This window comes from Giraffa tippelskirchi, chromosome 1 (assembly GCF_054371585.1).
Source record: "Giraffa tippelskirchi isolate mGirTip1 chromosome 1, T2T-mGirTip1v1.2.pri, whole genome shotgun sequence".
Classification (NCBI taxonomy): Eukaryota; Metazoa; Chordata; class Mammalia; order Artiodactyla; family Giraffidae; genus Giraffa; species Giraffa tippelskirchi.
The window spans coordinates 178,738,803-178,753,210 of NC_137275.1; the positions used below are offsets into that span (position 1 = coordinate 178,738,803).

At 45.8% G+C, this 14,408-nt stretch overlaps 1 protein-coding gene and 1 pseudogene across 13 annotated transcripts in view; one reads left to right on the plus strand and one right to left on the minus strand.

Annotated features, from left to right (window-relative positions):
• Nucleotides 1-14,408, minus strand: part of PAX5 (paired box 5) — a 180,523-nt gene that overhangs the window by 88,871 nt on the left and 77,244 nt on the right. The gene's annotated exons all lie outside the window — the stretch shown is intronic.
• Nucleotides 10,203-10,679, plus strand: LOC145513577 (large ribosomal subunit protein uL24 pseudogene; annotated as a pseudogene). Its single transcript, XR_014059536.1, has one exon. The product of XR_014059536.1 is annotated as a large ribosomal subunit protein uL24 pseudogene (transcript).

Genomic DNA, 14,408 nt, shown 5'->3' on the forward strand with positions numbered 1-14,408 from the left:
CGTGCAAAGGGATGTCCTCAATCCTTAACAGGAGTGGGGCACATCCCGGGATGCTCATAGTTTACTTTCTCTTGTATTTATTTCCCAACTGCAGGAAGACAGAAAGGCTATCCCTGTGGCTGTAAAGAAACAAAAGACTTCCCTCTGTAGTGCAAGATTAATAGGGTGGAGGCCGGGAGGGGAGCTTGGATGCCCTTCCCCACCACCACTGCCCTGCCACTGCTGAGCAGTGACATGCGTGTGCACACACACACATGCACACACAAATACACACTCCTCAGGTCAAAGGCCATCTCTCCGCCCCTTCTGTTCCCCATCAGGAAGAACCTTCTATCAGGCAACATTCTGAAAAGGCGAACAGGCAGTCAGCCTCGGGAGGGTATTCCCTCTGTCACCAAGGTCTACTAGAGACAAACAGACACCGCCAAGAGAAATGCCAGAAAAAGAAGGCTGAGACAACCAGGCCTCTCACAGCTAATTCAGACTCCAACTCAGACGATTCTAGCATCTCTGACCTAAACTCTCAGACACAGGATAAGTCAGGAGTACTCATATTTGTTGGATGCTTACTACACACCAGCTACTGTTGTAGGTGTTAGCGTGTGTAAGCGTGCATGCATGCTCAGTTGTGTCTGACTCTTTGTGACCCTATGGACTGTAGCCTGTCAGTCTCCTCTGTCCACAAGACTCTCCAGGCAAGAATACTGAAGTGGGTTGCCATGCCCTCGTCCAGGGATCTTCCCAATCCAGGGATCGAACCTGGGTCTCCTGCATTGCAGAAGGATTCTTTACCGCTGAGCCACTGGGATGCTCTCTAGGTGTTAAAACCCATTAATTTATTTAACCCTTACAATGACCCTATGGGTAAGTATTATTACTCCCAGTTTACAGAGGATGAAAATGAGGCACAAGGGACCAAAATAATGTGCCTGAATCACCCCACAGCAGTGCAACTCCAAGCCTGAGATCCTGAACTCCACTAGACACCACCTTCTTCAACCCAATCCTGGTCTGGTTGGGAAAGCTGAGAAGCAAGAGTGGAGGGAGCTGCACACGGGGTTAGACTCAGGTCCTGTTGGATCCCACAGTCTGTGTTCTTCCCCACGATGCCACAGGGCCCAGGACAGGGAGACAGACTGCCAATCCAGAAGCATCTTCACAGGCTTCATGATCCTCCACCTGTGACAAGCCCATTCCTCCTCCCCAAGCACCCTTTCCTTTCCTCTCCTCCAATCTTTTCTCTCCACCTCTTCTCATCCCGGCTCAAGAATGACCTCCAGTATGAAATGTTTCCAGGTGGGTTCAGCCAGCGATGGTAGGAACTTCCTCTTTTACTCTCCCCACTTCGTCTCAGAGGGCAGCCTAAATGATAAACTCAGAGGACAGCCGTGCTAAGACTGATGTTGGCATTAGCGAATAATCTTCATATGAGTGGGAAATAACAGAAAGAAACAAAAACATAACATTGCACTATTAAGAGAAAAATCAGGCATCAGACTGCTTGGTTCAAGTACTGTGTTCTTTACTGAAGGAAACATTCTGGTTTTAGAAAAATGAGAAACGAAAGGAAGGAGACACTAGGCTTAGGCTGAAGCTTTTCTGTGTAAGTTAATACTATTATGTAAACAATAGAGACAAAGCTAGCACAATAACAATGGTGTTTCTGTTTATTCGCCTCTTTACGAAGATTAACTTAAGAGCCTTTGCTTTTAATTATTAGAAATATGTTTGCATTTTGCAGTCATGTGTTAATTTCATGAATCTTGCATTTCACACCTGGAAAGAAAGCATAATAACCATTCTTTGTGCTAATACCTACAATTTATTTAAGCAAGCAAGCCATTGGCCTTGAGACCGGACATGTGAACAAACATACTTCTGAAGGCTTGGTTTGAGCTTGGTTTTTAACAATTCCTTTCTCTCTCTCTTTCTCTCTCAGATACACACACACACACACACACACACACACACACACACACACGTACATACATACATACGTTAAATTTAGCCTCCTGGTTTTATTTCAACTAGAGGTTTCACCTCTCAACCACAAATCAAACTTCAAATAATATAAAATTGCTGGCTAGAAAGAGGCTTCCCGCAAATAAACAAAAGCTTTCAAGCCAAAGGCAGAGATGTTCCCATCTCCCCATTGAACCCTCTCCACCTTCCCTGCCTGCTCCAACAGAACACCCTCTCTCTGCCCAACTGCCCAGGAAAACCCTGAAATCTCTCATTTTCATTTCCAGGAAAGGAAGAGGTTTGACCCCCACACACACACATAAAAGAAAAGTTCAGTAATAACAGGAAGCTGGGAAAACCCAGGCAGACTCTTCCCTGCCATCCATGTCAAGCTCACAAAGAGAAAAAAAAAAATCATACCATCCGACATGGTTGGAAGAGTTTAATCCAAAGCACTGCTAATTAATATCCCCAGCTTTCCAGAAGCCAGTGCCACATACAGCTGCGAGGGCAACAAGGCTGTTCTCCCTTCAATTTTATGGGAAGAACATTTTCATTACAAAGCCTCCTCCCAGGCCCTCCTCTCTCACCAGATTAGCTGAGAAGGAAGTGGATGATCCATATATCAGAACTCCTTCTCTCTCCATTAATTTTATTATTTATATTGCATTTTTAAAGTTTATTGGTGCAATCCTCTGTGCACCTGGCCAGAGCCCTCTGACAAACAGTGGTATCCTCCTGCATCTTTTACTCAGAGGGACTTTATGAATGGTCACCAGAAGATGCCAACTTTTTGAAATTTGCCTCAGAGAGGGAGCTGACTCCAGTGGCATTTCCTGCCTACTCCCCCACCCCCAACTCCAACACACGCTCACCATTTTTAAAAATGAATGCTGAAGGCTCTAAACCCACTCATTTGTGAAATGTATGAGTACTTGATGGCTTAGCATGAGCTCTGGGTGCTCCCCAGGGGACTCCCTAAAACTCTGGGGGAGGGGTGTCCCACATGCCCCCACCCAAGTCAAGTGTCCCCAGCTGAGCCATCAGACTTGAGCCGTTTTTTAACCCAACCTGCCAGACCACGGATAGGCCTGGAGAGGCCCCTCGTCTTACCATTTTATTCTGAAACCCCACGTGCTCAAAGCTGTCTCTTTCCAAGCCTCCTAAAGGGACCCCAAATCCAATCTAAATGTCTCAAATTTACCTGTTTGTCTTTTATACATATAAATAGCTGCATTTCCATTCTCTCTTTGTTTCTCATTTTCATTTGGTTCTAATATCTGCATGTAAATGTCGGAAAATAGCATCTGTAATTGGAGATTATGAAGTATGGCCAGCTCCTGACAGGCTGCTAAGGAAGATGGATTATCCTCATTTTTCTGTAAATTTTGTCAATTTTGGAATTCATAAGCTATCAACACTGATCAAAATGGGACTTCACAGCTGTGTCAAAAAAAAAAGAGAGAGAAAGAGCAAGAGAGAGAGAATGCGCGCGCACTCTGGAAGGCAGGCACTTATGCGCAGGGGCCAGGCGGCAGGCAGCAAGAGGTTGGCACAGCAGACTGAATGCCCTGTCATGGGGCATCCTCCTCCTGTGCCCTCCCCTCCACGCTGGCAGCTCCCTGCTCACAGGCTTCCCTGGAATTCGGGGTGGGGCTGCCTAGCCCCTGGCTAAATCAAATAGCTAAATCACGCTACTGGAAGGCCACAAATCCTTCAAGGCACCCACTCAAACCCGAGGCTTAATTTATTGCCAGGCGCAGCCTTCCTTATTTATCCAAGGAGTCTGCGGGCTCCCTCAGCGCGGACCTCCGAGATGTTCTACTCCTTCCAGACCATCACGGCCCACTTGAGGCAATTGTGCTGGTCTCTCTCTCTCAATTTTCCCATTACTGGGAGTAAGTACTGTTGGGACTCTGTAATAGCCCGACTGCAGCCCATATCAATAACAGATGAGGTTTAATCGTCCAACACAAAAATTATTTAGGCGCCGTAAGGACATTCAATGTCATTTGCATAATGGCATTTCTATCGCATGCACCTAACCCGTCTTGCATAAACAAGGCCTTGGGACCATAAATAATAATAAATCATGACGTCTGCACGCCTCTTGCAGTAATAGGAGCCACTCTTTGTGGAAATTATTTCAGCAGGAAATGGGCACTGTAATTTTAAAGACATGTGGTACGGAGAGGTGCGGTAAATCACGCCTGCGCACGATCCCCGGGAGCAGCCAGGGCCCTGCCCAGAGCCCGCAGTGACATCCCAGGGTGACAGGAGGAGGGGCCACAGGACGCACCACTGTCCTAGTAAACTGTGTGAGGGCGGGATCTGCAGAGCCCAGTGTGGGGAGAATCGGTTTTGGACCTGGAGAAGCGCCCAGGCCTCAAGTCAGAAACTGTCTTTGTTCTAGCAGAATAGAAGCTCCATGAGGGCAGTGATTGTGAATTTTTTCCCGAGCAAGTGCTCAGGAAATACCCAAAAGACATGCAATGAGAGGAGATAATCCTGGGCTCGGGTAGGGAGTGGATGAGAAGAGCCCTGAAAATAGGTTAAGGTAAGATAAATGGAGACACAGACCCAGGGGGATTAAGGAAGGACGGGGCATAGAAGCATAGGTACTGCTGATCTGTGAGCGACAGAGTGAAAATGTCCAATAAACTCTAAGCTGTATTGCAAGGCAGCTGTGGGCTACTAGAAAGGCACGGATGAGGGATGGTGAACAGAGCAGAGTGCGAGCCTACAGGTTCTGGAGGCAGACACAACTGGATGAGAATCACAGCTCCATGCATCTCAGACTGGCTGCCTCTCCCCTCCAAGCCCCAACTTCCTCATCTATCTAGACAGCATAATACCTGTACAAGCAGCCCTCCTTATCTGTGAGTCCTGCATCCAGGAATACAGAGGACCAACTGCAAGGGACTTGAGCATCCCTGGATCTTGGTATCTGGAGGCAACCTGGATCCAATGTCCTGGGGATAGGATACCAAGAGATGACTGTACTCAGCTCACAGTGTTCTGAGGGTTAAATGAGATAATGTGAGCAAAGTAACCAGTGCTTGATGAAGCTTTGCCATTGTTATTATTGGTACAACTACTATTATTCTTCAAGAAACAACAGGAGAGAATTCAGGTACAGCTCTGCCTCTTACCGGCTGTGGGCCTCAGCTACCTCTGATCTGTCCAAGAAGAGCATGATAAAATGACCCCTACCTAACTCCCAGAGCTACTATGATACAAGCAGTGCTGTGAAGCTTCTTGTTAGTATAACGTGCTGTCTGCACAAGAAGGATGAATATTAACATTCCTCACAAGTCCGAGCAAAGATCATGGGGGAGAGGTCCCTACACCTGCCCATGTCATCTCCAGCCATCCCTGGCAGCACCCTCAAAAGTTTATGCTTTCCAGAAAAGTCCTGACAGGATACACCCTAAGGCAACCACAGTGTTGCCTCTGGGAGAGAGAAGAAGGGACTGAGACTGGAATTGTTATTAATAGTGTAAGTCTTATCTGTAATGTGTTAATTTTACTGGAAGAGAAGTACGACTTGTGTCATTGGGATTTTTAAAGCTGATGGAGTTCCATACCTCTAATGGCCTGGCTCACCCTATTCCCTCCACTGAAATACAAGAGGATGGAGCAGCAACAAGGAGCCAACCAAGTGATTTAACAACAACCACACTCCTCACCCAAAGGAACTGAGAGAAACAATATGATGTAATTTCTCCATCCAGTCCGCCTTGTCAGACTGGGAGGCCTGGGCTGTGTGCTGTGCTATATGGGGAAAGAGGTAAATTTCAGGTCCCAATAGTCTCTTGGGGGGGTAGGTGGCTCTGGCACCTAAAATGCCAACTTCAGCTTACACACTGACCTCACCCTTGCCAAAATAAGAAAACCACTCAGAGCCAAATAAAGTCTGGAGTTAAGTTATTAGTCTTGTACCAACGTAAGTTTCTTAGTTTTGACAAGTGGATCGTGGTTATATGACGTTAACAATAGGGGAAACTGGGTGAGAAGTATGTGGGAACTTTCTATACTATCTTTGCAACTTTTCTGTAAATTTAAAATTGCTCCAAAAAAAGACATATGTAAAAATAAAAAAGGAGAAGCAGCCAGACTTCACTCATAATAAGAGAAGAGCCCATTAAAACCATAATGTACCCTTTTTCATCTATCAGATTAGCAATGATTCAAGGGGTTGATCCTCCACTGGGAGGGGGCTGTTGGGGAAAACAGGTCTTCTCATTTCAGGGAAAAATGTCTTTGGAGAGCAAGATCTCTATCTTTCAAAATTCACAATGCACACACACTGATCCAGCCATTCCACTTCTGGGAGTTTATCATACTGGTATAGTCTCATATGGACAAGGATGCTCACTGCAACCTCTTAAAATTTTTTTAAATTTTTATTCATTTATTTTGACCACAGCCTGAGGCTTACCAGATCTTAGTTCCCTAACTAGGCATGACCAGGTATCAAACCTATGTCCCCTGCAGTGGAAACATGAAGTCCTAACCATTGGACCTCCAGGGAATTCCCACTGCAGACTTTTTTGAAAAATAAAAAGGTTGGAAGCCACCAACAGAAGCCTTGTTAAATAACTTATGATACCCCATATAATGGAATACTATGTAGCTGCTAAAAAGAATGAAGCAGCAGTCTATCCATACATAACAATCATCAATAAATATTTGTTAATGGAAAAGAACAAAAATGGAACAATGAGAGAGGAGGACTATATATATGTATATGTATATATATACACACACATCTACATAAATACACACATATATCTTACCCTCATCAAAATATTGTATGTAAATCTCTAAAGAACAGAGAAAAAATTAATAGTGGCTGCCTCCCAAGAGGGGAACTAGGTGGCAGGGAGAAAAGGAGCCAGGAGGAGACTTTACTATATCCATATACATTTGGTATTGTCTGAAATTTTTATCATTTGCGTGTACTACCTATAAACTTTTTTTCGAATAAAATAAAAAGTGTTGGTCAGGTAAGTGGCAATGAGCACATGCTGCCTCATGGCTCTGCCCATGGGCCCCTCAGGCCCCCATCTGTCTGAAAGGGTGCCCTGCAAACCTCTGCATCCCCCAGCCTGCCTGGCACAAGTCTCTGGGCAACAAACTCAGCAACTGGCGACTGGATGCATGAACTCCTGGGACTCCTGTGTCTGCCTGTGTGTCTAAAACCTTGGCCCCACTCCTCAGCTCAGGGAAGGACTGAGGCCCTCCTGCATCAGACAGCATCTGAGCTGGAAGGGATGTGGGGTATCCTCTTTCATCAGTTTTCAGTGGGAAGTTGAGGCTTGCTCAAGGGGACACTGCAGGGAAGTAGGCTGGCCCACACCAGAGCTCAGGCTCAGGAAAAGTAGCACTTGCAGTTCGAGCAAGAAAGAAACAAGTTCCATTTTCTGGCTCTCAACCGTTTCACTGGCAAGATGGGAATAAGACTGTCTGTCTGCCCTTTGTATCCCAAAAGTGTGAAGAGGAATCAAACAAGGTCACAGGTAGGAAAGCAGTCAAGAAACATCTCAGCACCTTCCATGGACAGAAACCTCTGCTGATGTGCTGGGTGGGCCTTGAAGAAGATCCAGCATGGGTACATTTACACACCCCTGCTAGGTTGCCAGGGTTGTGCTTAGATGCTGAGACAGCTTTTATGTTGCACTTTGCTCCAACTTAGTCAGAGAGGTACTGTCATTTTTCTACTCTTCCATTGTGCAGATGCAAAAACTAAGGCACAAGGAGATGAAGTGAATTTCCCATGACCAGACAATTAATAGAACTGTAACCTAGATCATGCAGCTACAAATACTAATGGTGGAGGCAGAACTCTTAGCAGAGATGCTGCTAGCAGTAGTGGAAGCTGGTTTATTCCCCAAAGTGCAATGGGGGCACAGGAGTACCAGTTGCCATGAAACGCCATGGCCAACAGTTCAGAGAGGCTCTCATGGCAGGTCAGCTACCTTCAGCACAGCCTATTCTACCCCAGGAAGGATGCAAAGACTCCGTCCTAGCCACTCAACAAAGAGATCCTTCTCTCCCAGCAGCCTCCTGTGTACCCAGCCCTCGGTTCCCCCATCCAGAACCCCTTCTGTCCTTGGACTTACTCTCCTCTAGAGCTCACCCCAACTCAGCCAGACCCACATATTCTTCTTCAGCTCAGTTGCACCACCCCCACCTCAACTGCTTCACACCCTTGTTTTCCCTGTGACATGAACAGGATCGCCTTGTCTGGTGGCTCTCTGGTCTGTCTGCAGGATGACTGAATGAATATACCTCTTCAGAGACATTGTCTGAGCTGGGTGTGGTTCCAGGGGGGAGCGCTGGCACAGAAGCAGGGGTGTCTCAGGTGCCCAGATCCTCCCCAATGTCTACTGGCTAGCTCCTAGCATCCCACAGGTGTTAGCTCCAATCCATTTCCCATCCTTTCCTATTCTTCATTTTAAATGTCTAAGCTCAGCCCCCAGAACATGAGCCTGGAGTTTTACCACCCAACATTTCTTTTGAAATTCAGAACTTCTTGGTAAGATAAAGCCGATCTTACTCGCTTACTTCAACTCTACTGAAGACAACGCTGAGGATTTATGGATTAGTTTGACATTGATACATACACACAAAAGCCACATCTTTGCAAGCTATGTAATACCCAAAAAGAAGGCCTAGGGATCTCTGTATAAGGATGCAAAGTAAAATAGTACTGCAAGAGAATTTTCATAATAAAATCAGAAAAGATACATGAAAGACTTTGAGAAGAATAAACAAGCATTCAAACAAGTGTCCCTATTAGCGATTATTGTATTAACTTTATTTATTCACTCACTTGTTCTTTCATACCTCATCACTTTTCAGAGAAGGTTTAAGGCAGCTCACAATGGGGAAAAAAAAAAGAATACAAGGAGACAGAGAAAGGCAGAAAGGAAAGCAAGAGGCAAGTATAGAACAGAACCAATGATAGTCAACTGGAGCCACCAGAGACCACATAAGACCTGTTTGAGTGGGCTCTGCACTGCACAGGGAGCCGTGTGGAAATCTCACATAGTCCTATAAAGCAAGTACTCATCATTCCCGTTTTGTAGATGAAAAAACTGAGGTTTAGCAAGGCCAAGGAACCTGCCCAAGGCCATGCAGCTGGTAGATGACAGAGCTGGGACAGAACCCAGGCAGTTTGGTTCCAGAGCCCATACTCTCAAACACAACACAATCCACACCATCAAAGTCAAGACTGGGGCTAAAGACTTAGGAACTTGCTAGAGAAGGGACCACATCTGGCCCTCCCCTAAATAATTTTCCCTCTGAGCTGAATAACAATGGGAAGCTTTTTGATTCTAACAAGCGGCAGGAGGGAAGCTCCTCTATGCCGGCAGTTCAGTATAGCCTGACTTGGGAGTTGACATCCTCTTGTGAACACTGAGGGGCGTGGTAGGAACCTGGGGCTGCAGCTTCAGAGATCGGCAGAAGAGCTGCTTGCCACAGGGACAGGAACTTCCTTCGAAAATTGTTTTGGGTCCACTTCAACACACCAATATAGAGATGATGGAGACCCCAGAGTTCTCCTCCATTTAGCGCTGTCACAAGGGTTATGTCCCAGAAGGTATTCGGGGCAGATATAGCCCCTCCCATCTCTGTCATTAAAAAACAAAAGAAACAAAACTCCCTTTGGACAACCAGCTTTGATCAATGCCACTTCTAATAACTTCTGGGATGAAATCTGTTTCAAGAAAACCAAAGCAAGTAAGTAGCTTGTGAAAAGGGATTGCTATTTACAAATCTGTTCGAATACGGGAAACAGGTCCTAAAAACAGTAACTTTTATTTTAGAATAATTGGCTCACAGCCTTTCTTACTGAAAATTTTAGATCAGCTGGTCCAACTGTTTAGGTCACTCTTGAGTGAGATGCAAGAGCCCGTCTATAATCCCAGCACCACCACGGGCTGCCTGGCCTTGGGAAACTTACTGAGTCATTTTCTTTCTGTTTCCTCATCTATTAAATTATGAGAACAGGGACTTCTCTGGCAATCCAGTGGTTAAGACTTCACCTTCCAATGCACGGGGTGCAGGCTCGATCCCTGGTTGGGGAACTAAGATCCCACATGCCTCATGGCCAAAAGAACAAAACATTAAAAAAAAGAAGAAGAAGCAATATTGTAATAAATTCAATAAACACTTGAAAAATGGTCCACATAAAAAATTTTTTAGAGAACCGGAAGCAGCCTGTAGATCTCTTCCCTTCTGTGGCCATCGCTGTAGCTCCAGCGGCCAAAATGAAGTTCAATCCCTTTGTGACTTCTGACCGAAGCAAGAATCGAAAAAGGCATTTCAATGCGCCTTCCCACGTTCGCAGGAAAATTATGTCTTCTCCTCTTTCTAAAGGGCTAAGACAGAAGTACAACGTTCGATCCATGCCCATCCGAAAGGATGATGAAGTTCAGGTTGTACGAGGGCACTACAAAGGACAGCAAATTGGCAAAGTAGTCCAGGTTTACAGGAAGAAATACGTCATCTACATTGAACGAGTGCAGCGGGAGAAGGCTAATGGCACAACTGTCCATGTGGGCATTCACCCCAGCAAGGTGGTTATCACCAGACTAAAACTGGACAAAGACCGCAAAAAGATCCTCGAACGTAAAGCCAAATCTCGCCAAGTAGGAAAGGAAAAGGGCAAATACAAGGAAGAAACAATTGAGAAGATGCAGGAATAAAGTCATCTTGTTTACAGCTTTCATTAAAAACTGTTAAAATGAAAAAAAAAATTTTTTTAATTAAGATAATAAAAGTCCCCACTTCACAGGCCTGCTAAAGGAATAAAACGAGTCAACTGGATAACAGAAGGGAAAACAAGGTACTGGTGATATAGGTCACAGGCTCACCGGGCTCTTTGGGGTTAAAGTCCATTTAGGATATCAGGAAGTCACATAAGCTGCGAGATGTCCCCAGGAGACACTTGAGAATCTAGTTACCAATAAGCAAGTCCCCAGAGAATCTGAAAGCCCCACAGCCTACTTTCTGCGTGTCAGTTCCTAACCTCCCAAACCACAAAGAATAAATGATGTCAGCTATGCCGAGAGCCAAAACAGGAGGGAAATGGTTACCTAACTATCCCTTCCAAAGAGGATCAGAAGCCCAGAAAAAGATTAGTAGCTGGAGAATCTACAGGGCTGTCCCCAGGGCACAGAGAGCACAGGCTTTCTCCAGATTTACTCCGTACGCTGTAATTTAACACCCAGGTGCTGTTCATAAGGGGATGAGTTGAAAACAATCTGTAAAAATTAACACACCATCTCCTAAAGGAGTGTCCCACAAGGGAGCAATGCTCCCTTCCCCATAGCTCCAGGGGCAGCCCCGCCACCGATCCTCATTCCCAACACCCACAAGTGCGAAGTGCTGAAGTTGAGAAGACGTAAAAAATCTCACTGTAACCAAACCTCCTGCACATGTCTTCCCAGGCAAATGGAATGTAAACATTTTAAGCCTTGTTATATATCAAGGAGCATCCCTTCAGTTTCCTCATCTTTTAAATGAGGAAAATCAATACCAAGCTGGAAGGGTTTGTTATGAGAATTAAATGAGATAATACAAAGTATTGAACCACATGCACTGTCCAGATATTATATTATTATTATACATGTGTCTGCTCAGTTGTTCAGTCATGTTCAACTTTTTGCTACCCCATAGACTGTAGCCTGCCAGGCTCCTCTGACCATGGGTATTCTCCAGGCAAGAATACTGGAGTGGGTTGCCATTTCCTCCTCCAGGAGATCTTCCTGACCCGGGGATGGAACCTGCCTCTCCTGCATTGGCAGGTGGATTCTTTACCACTATGACACCTGGGAAGCTATATTATATTACATTTGATTATATTGCAGTGTGTGTGTATGTGTTTTAAGATGGGCTTTTCAAAATCATCAAATCCAGCCTGCATGTTCTGGCCGCCTGAAACTTCTCCCCCTTCCCCAGACTATACAGGCACAAGGCTCTTCCTCTTCTCCCAGCACCATCTTACTCATCTTCCTCCCCACCTGCTTCCTGTGCAGCCCCCATGAGCCTTGTTTGCATCATTCAGGCGTTCTCTGAGGATGTCAATAATAAGGATAAATACATCTATTGAGGGTTCCCATGTGCCAAGAACTGTCCAAGACCTTACACACACGAGCCTCCTGTTCTGTCCTCACACTAACTCTGTTTGAGGCACACTAGCATTCCCACTTTTCTCTTGTGGATTGGAAAACTGAGGCTCAGTGAGATTGGGAAACTTGCTCAGGATCACACACCCAGTTGGTACAGATGCCAGGTTCCAGAAGCAGGTGAACTGCAGAGCCCTGACTCTGAATCACCTTACTTGTGGCCAGCATGGGTGACCATTGCAGTGCTGCCTGAGCCTCCAGACAGGCTGAGCACAGCGGGGCATGGCAAGTGTCCTCAAGAGCATGGTCTCAGGCACCAGCTGTCCTCCTGTCAGGAGGGACATTCACAAGCTCAGAAGTATCCCAGTCTGGGTTGGAATATCCTGTTCACCCTTCAAATCTGATCTAGGATTCTGGAGAATTCCTGTCCTCTGTGGTATCAAAAGGGAAATATGAATTTGCTTGTTTGTAAGGGAAGGTTCTTCTAACACAACCCTAGAATTATTAATTTATTACAGAGATTTCTTAGCTCCTCAGGCAGAAGTTCTAAAAGTGATACAAATTGTTATTTTGATTACGTTAATAGGATTTTCCCCTCAAAGCCTAAGCTCATTTGCCTGTGTAATCTGTAGCTGGGCAAACAGTGAAAGCAGGGAACGCCTGGGGAGGAGAAAGTTCCCAGCAACTCCTAAGCGCAGACGTTCTGCCACTGCATCTGGTCTGTCTGCCACCCCTCCCACCCGACATTCCCCGCTCCGTGCCTCCTCTCACAGCCCCCTTCTGTCTATCCAGCCTGCTTCTTTCCCACCACGACTCTGACTCTCTGTGGAATCTCAGCTGTGATGAATGCTCCTTGATAATAATAACAACAATAATCATAGAAGTAACATTAATCTAGTGTCTCTTATGAGCTGGATGCTTTGCTGAGCCCTTTTCTATGTTCATCTCGTTTAATCTGTACAGCCCAAACGACACAAGAACTATTATTATCCCATGATATGAGAAAACTGAGGTTAAAGCAGTGGTAAAGCCAAGTGAGTTTAAACAGTAACTTTGCACACAAAGGAAGAAAAGCTCATGTCTGACTAAGTGATGTTGCTGCTGCTAAGTCACTTTAGTCGTGTCTGAAACTCTGCGTGACCCCATAGACGGCAGCCCACCAGGCTCCCCCGTCCCTGGGATTCTCCAGGCAAGAACACTGGAGTGGGTTGCCATTTCTGTCTAAGTGATAGCATCCAGCAAGCTCAGGTCCAGGAATAAAGAAAGAATCACATAGGTCCTGGAGGTAAACCTGCCATCACACATGACCCCATCTCCCCAGGCTCAAAAGTAACATAACGGGTTGTGAAGTCCCAAGCAGCTGCTTTGGAAGCTTGTGCTCTTAATCCCACTCGCAGAGGTGGGTCCCTGACTTCTTTCCCAGTGCAAAGCAGGCCTCTCCACTTGTCCCGGGAATTTCTGGGCAAGGTAGAGGGGTCTGCACACTCACTGTGCCCCAGCACCAATCCCAGGGCTCTGCTCCCCAACAGCATCCTGTCACACCATCTCCTCATGAGAACCCCACAAATCAGCCCAGGCCTGTCCCTCCATACTGTTAGTGGACTGCTTGCACCCCTCCTGACAGGTGAATCCTGCCTGGAGAATCCCAGGGACGGCAGAGCCTGGTGGGCTGCCGTCTATGGGGTCGCACAGAGTAGGACACGACTAAAGCGACTTAGCAGCAGCAGCAAATATTTTTATTTATTTCTACCATCTACTATCTAATTTTGTATTTTTAATGGTCCAAGTCTCTTCTTTGCTTTTTCCTTCCTCGCTCCTGTTTTCTCTTGGACTCACTGATACTTTATATATCTCCTTGCCTCCTCTGGTTTAGAAGTTATACCTTCCATTGTTATGCCTTTAATGATGACCTTTAACTTGCTTACCTGCATCCCTGACATAACCAGATTCACAGTTTATCAATATATTTGTCCGCCAGCTGAGTAATACAAGGGTCTTAGAATTTTCAACTCAGAGAAGCCCACTCCCAACCTTATATATTATTATTTTCTTTTTTCACTTTGTTTTTAAATCCCCCAAACCAGCCATTATGTTTATTGTTGTTGTTTAGTCACTAAGTTGTGACAGACTCTTTTGCAACCCCAAGGACCATAGCCTGCCAGGCTCTTCTGTCCATGGGATTTTGCAGATAAGAATACTGGAGTGGGTAGCCATTTCCTTCTCCAGGGGGTCTTCCCGACCCAGGGATTGAACCCGTGTTCCCTGCATCGGCAGATATTTTCTTTACCACTGAGCCACCAGGGAAGC